The sequence below is a fragment of the Nanorana parkeri genome, unplaced genomic scaffold (assembly GCF_000935625.1).
Source record: "Nanorana parkeri isolate BGI_ZX_2015 unplaced genomic scaffold, ASM93562v1 scaffold731, whole genome shotgun sequence".
NCBI classification, from domain to species: domain Eukaryota; kingdom Metazoa; phylum Chordata; class Amphibia; order Anura; family Dicroglossidae; genus Nanorana; species Nanorana parkeri.
The window spans coordinates 440363-446425 of record NW_017306999.1 but is presented as its reverse complement, the minus strand read 5'-3'; positions in this window follow the sequence as shown (position 1 = coordinate 446425).

Below are 6063 nucleotides of genomic sequence, written 5' to 3'. Positions count from 1 at the left end.
CCCAGACTCACCCCCCCGCGCCCCTTTAAGAGAATCATAAGGCCGGTGCCCTGTCATCTGGTTACTGAGCAGTGCTTGGGCTTCCCCAGCATGTGATTGGATGTGGAGCTTGTGCTACCAGCTACCAATTGTTGCTAAATGGCCGTGAGCTGTCGGTAAAAGCGCATTCATAGTGCTAGGGGCGCATGACAGATCCCAGCACAAAAGCGGTACACAGATATGTGGCAGCACAACTTTAAAGGAGAACTATGGGGTCAGGGCTTTTCCCCATAGTTCTCCGGGTAATGGGAGGACACAAACTAGCGTCCTCCCGTCACCCTAGGCTCAGTATACCGTGAGCTGCTGCTCCTTTTACTGAGACGCCGCAGCTGAAGTGGATCCCGACAATTATGTCTGGATCCGTCCAGCTGTGTGATTGACAGCTGGCTCTGCCTATCTAGAGGCAGCGCTAGCTGTACCCGCCCCTCCCCCGTCCATTCCGCCAGTCAGCGGGGAGGGGGGAATCCAGCCCCTTCCCTGTCACGGCAGAGAGCCGTGACAGGATCGAGAGGTGAGCGAACGCAGGTATGTGTTCGCTCACCTCCCGATCTACTGAGCTGACCTGTGACAGTCTCATTGTCACAGGTCGGCTAGAACTATGAGGTGAGTGAAAAGCACTCACCTCATAGTTCTCCTTTAAGGCCTGGTTCACACCCGGCCGATCCGTGATTGTGCTTAAAACCTCACTGCTGATCGCGCTGCCATTATTTTATAATGGCACACCGGGCAGATCGTGCGGTTTGCTGCCGCAATGCCACCGGTGCAAAAAAAAAAAGCGCGTCGCAAAAAAGGTTCTTATACCTTTTTTTAGCGATTGCTGTGTTGATATAACCCCATTGAAATCAATGGGGCAACGAGGCAATCGCTGTGTGCAATTGTGCAGTCCCGGGATCGCCCACATCTGAACCTAGCCTAAGGCCAACCATGTGCTGCCACAGATGTGTACAGCTGGCGGCAAAGGGGTTAACCAGTCCCCCTGAGTGCAACGCACATAATCCAATACTTGCCTCCCTCTCCTTTCTAGTGATTCTCACTGAGCGGCCTTCAAAACTTAGTGATGGGCTCGGGCATGTTTGCAGCTCCACATGCCGAGCCGGCCAGGTAGCTGACAGCGCCAATCACAGGTACTGAGACATTATCCCAGTCCGCAGCTGCAGGGATCGGGAAATGTCTCAGTGCCTGCGATTGGCGCTGTCAGCTTCCTGGCGGGCTCGGCGCGTGGAGCTGCGAACACGCCCGAGCCCATCACTATTCATTACTACAGGTGACCCGTACTCCACAAGCCAAAAATGTCCCAGTGCAGCACAATGGCAGCTGAAGACCTCCAGTGTGTCCCCGCACCGAATCCAACAAACACAGCAACCGCTCCAATCAATGTATAATGATGTTTTCACAGAGAAATAAAATACAAAAATGTCAGCGCGCTCATACCTGCTTGGCAAAAAAAAAAAAAAATGGGGATTCAATGAAGGAAAACTGTGCTGGATACAGACGTCCTTTAAAGTGCATCTGAAGCCAAAACTTTCTCTGGTCTTGGATGGAGTTGGGAGTGTTGGTAGCCCTGAAATATCTGGCTTAACCTGCACACAGCTATACCCCCCTTATACACACTGGCTGGCCAAAAAGTCACACACTAATATTTCATTGGGCCTCCTTTAGCTCTGATTACGGCACACATTCACCTTGGCATCGTTTCGATAATCTTCTGCAATGTCACCCTCCAGAGTCGCATTCATTCTTCACCAAGATCTTGTAGTGATGATGGGAGAGTCGGAGCACTGTGTAAAGTCTTCTCCAGCACATCCCAAAGATTCCCAATGGGGTTAAGGTCTGGACTCTGTGGTGGCCAATCCATGTGTGACAATGATGTCTCATGCTCCCTGAACCACTCTCTCACAATCTGAGCCCGATGAATCCCGACATTGCCATCTCGGAATATGCCATCAGGGAAGAAACATCCATTGATGGAAAAACCTGGTCAGTCAGTATATTCAGGACGGCAGCTGACCTCATTTTTTGGGCACATAGTATATGAAACATTAATCACTGCAGTTATTATCCAATGGAAGGCTCTGACCTATTTGCGCAATGAAATCCCGGCCAGGCAATGTATTTCTAGCAAACTTGCATAAAACAGGGATTCTTGGTTTGCCTATATTGCCATACAGCAGATACACCATACTTGGTCTGCCTATATTGACATACAGTCCAAACTGTGGCCCTCCAGCTGTGGTGGAACTACGTATCCCATGAGGCTTTGCAAGATTCTCACAGCCATAGACATGACTCCCGGAGAGAGATGCTTCATGGGAATTGTAGTTTTAGCTCAGCTGGAGGGCCGGAGTTTGGACATCCCTGCCATACAGGATCAAGCCGGCCAACTGCATCCAAGTGGTCCGTCTCTGGCCGGTCCTTACCCTTCTGTGCAATATACCAAACATTTGCTTATGAAAAAAACACATTTAAGAGGTGTTGAAATTTCAGTGCTCAATCCAATGGTATCCAAATTCAGGGAATGACCTCACAGGCTCTGGTAAGGCAGCTCTCAAACACACAGGACTCCCTCAATGGGTACCTGGAAGCAAATACAAGTCTAGCCGTACAAATGGGTGTCAAACCGCAACATTAAAGAGTCCAAAGTGTGTTTAAATGTTTGTAATACCGTCAAATAGACAACTCGTTTTGGGGACAACAAAACTCCCCCTTCATCAGGGCTTAGAAGAATGGAATGGGGACTTGAATGAACTCCAAGTAGGGGTGACATCATCACTGTGGGGAGAGCAGAGCTGTGGGAGGGGTCCAGCAGGTCCCACCCACTACAGTCTACCTACAGGAGGGGGCGGAAACAAGACCAGTCACACCAGAGAACAGCAAAGTTAAAATGCCTCACATGGCAGTTGTCTCTTGGGCCATTCTAATGTGCAAAGTGCCCCTGCCTTATGTAGCTTGCCTATCCCTAACTCCTGCACATTCCTATTGGCCATTGAGGAAGCCCAACAAAGCGATAGGTAACTAGGGAGGTTGGGGGAGGGGTGGTGGTATGGAGTGGAAGGTGGTGGTAATCTTCACGGCTAACTGGAGGTCTCCAAGCTTTGCCAGAACAGCCTGGCATTTGGCCATAGCTGGTGACTTTCCCAGGTTTTTGCAGCTATACACTGATCAGCCATAACATTATGACCACTGAGAGGTGAAGTAGAGAACATTGATTATCTCATTACAATGACAACTGGAAGTGGGTGGGATATATTATAATGACACCTAGAAGTTGGTGGGATATTACCTGGAAGTGGGGGGATATATTACAATGACACCTGGAAGTGGGGGGATATATTACAATGACACCTGGAAGTGGGGGGGATATATTACAATGCACCTGGAAGTAGGGGGATATATTACAAGGCACCTGGAAGTGAGGGGGGGGATATATTGGGCAGCAAGTGAACATTAGGTCCCTGAAGTTATTGTGTTGGAAGCAGAAAGAATGGGGAAGTGTGAGGATTTTAGTGACTTTGACAAGGACCAAATTGTGATGACTAGACGACCGGGTCAGAGCAACTCCAAAACTGCAGCTCCTGTGGGATGTTCCCGGTCTGCAGTGGTTAGGACTGACCAAAAGTGGTCCGAGGAAGAAAAACCAGCGACAGGTTCATGGGTGGCCATGGCTCATTGATGCACGTGGGGAGGGAAGTCTGGCCTGTGTAGTACGATCCAATAGAAGAGCTACTGTAGCTCAAATTGATGACAAAGTAAATGTTTGTTCTGATAGAAAGGTGTCTGAACACACAGAGCATCGCAGGTTGTTGTGTATGGAGCTGTGTAGCCACAGACCAGTCAGGGTGCCCATGCTGACCTGTGTCCACCGCCAAAAGCACCTACAATGGGCACGTGAACATCAGAACTAGACCACAGAGCAATGGAAGAAGGTGGCCTGGTCTGATGAATCACATTTTCTTTTACATCATGTGGATGGCCGGGTGTGTGTGTCACTTACCTGGGGAAGAGATGGCACCAGGATGTACTATGGGAAGAAGACAAGCCGGCGGAGGCAGTGTGGTGCTTTGGGCAATGTTCTGCTGGGAAACCTCGGGTCCTGCCATTCATGGGGATGTTACTGTGACACATACCACCGACCTAAACATTGTTCCTGACCAAGTACACCCCTTCATGGAGACGGTATTCCCTGATGGCAGTGTCCTCTTTCAGCAGTATAATGCGCCCTGCCTCTCTGCAAAAATGGTTCAGGAATGGTTTAAGGAACACAACCATGAGTTTGAGGTGATGACTTAGCCTCCAAATTCTACAGATCTCAATCCAATCGATCATCTGTGGGATGTGCTGGAAAAACAAGTCCGATCCATGGAGGCCGATCACCTCACAACTTACAGGACTTGTAGGATCTGCTACTGACGGCTCGGTGCCAGATACCACAGCGTACCTTCAGAGGTCTAGTGGAGTCAGGTGAGGAAAAGGGGGACCTACTCAATATTAGGTGGGTGGGGGGCGTGTCCTGGCCATGGTGGAGTGAGCATGCGTCTTCTCCCTGCTCTCCCGATCCGCTCCAATACCGGGACATTATACAGCACCTACGGACCCCAAAAATGAATAGGATGAGTGCATATGCGATCAGACCTGTTATTAGCACTGCCTAATGAGAGCCTTGATTTGTATTCTTGACAAATTGTGTGCACTGTCACTGTATGGATGCTCGTGTTCTTACAAAATAAAGAATTATAAAAATATTAGGTGGGTGGTCATAGCATTATGGCTGAACCTCTGTATGCACTTTACACTTACAGCATTTCTTTTTTTTGTGCATCACTTTATGAGCACAGCTTAGATGAGGTGATCAGACAAATGGAGCTCACTCCAGGCAGAATATAAAGACCCAAATCAATGCATCTTTATACATTATTACTAGGAATGCAGTGATACCGATACTAGTATCGGTATCGGTGCCAGCCGATACCGAGTATTTGGGCGAGTGCTCGTACTCACCCAAATGCACCGATACATACCTCCGATACCGGAACTTCTGGTCAGAGGGAGATTTCCCGAGGAAAAAATAAAATCTCCTATTTTGCCAGGCAGGGCTGTGCTATGTGGCAGAGCTGTGTGGCATCTCAGGAATGGATGGATGGAGATACAACTCCTGTAGCAGCTCACATTTGTGTATTTTAATTCTGATGAAGGAAACTAAGAGGATATTAATGGTAAAATAGTCCAATGGTGGTGACCGCGCCCATAGACTGGGAAGATAAGCCAGCTCCCATTGTGCATTGGTCAATACATAAATCACTCATCTATTATGTGCAGAAGATAATAAATCACGAGCCACCAGCTAGCAGGAAACAACACATGAAGACAGATGTAGTCACCATTGTAAGTAAGAACCAGTCCGGTTCATCAGTCTCATATACCTGTGCCCAGACTAGGGACCTTTAGTAGGATTGACATTTTCTGAAAGTGAAACTGAAGCTAACACTTTGGATGTACCGATACCCATTCATATTAGTATTGGTATCAGTGCCGAGTATTTGGGCGAGTACTCGTACTTGCCCAAATATTCCGATGTTTAGCCCGGATAACTTCTGGACAGCGAGTCATTACACCTGGTGACGAGGGACCATGGAGCCGGCTTTCCGGCCAATGAGGAAGTTGGGCAGCGTGTAATTACTCGCCACCCGGGTTCCCGATAAGCAGGGAAGCCGTCTACATACTCCTGCTGACGAGGGAGCATAGAGCCTCCTTCCTGGCCAACAAATACTGATACCGGAAGTCCCATTAAGGAAGCCGGGTGGTGTGTAATGACTCGCCTCTCGCCTTCCTAATTAGCAGGGAAGCTGTCTCCATACTCCCTGGAGGCAAGGGAGCATGGAGCTGGCTTCCCGGCCAATCCAGAAGCCGGGCTGCGTTTAACGACTCACCACCTGGCTTCCTGATTGGTCAGGAAGCTAGCCAATCAAGAAGGCAGGCAACGAGTCATTCCCCCCCCCCCCACCCCCGCAGTCCCCCGTTGTCGACAAT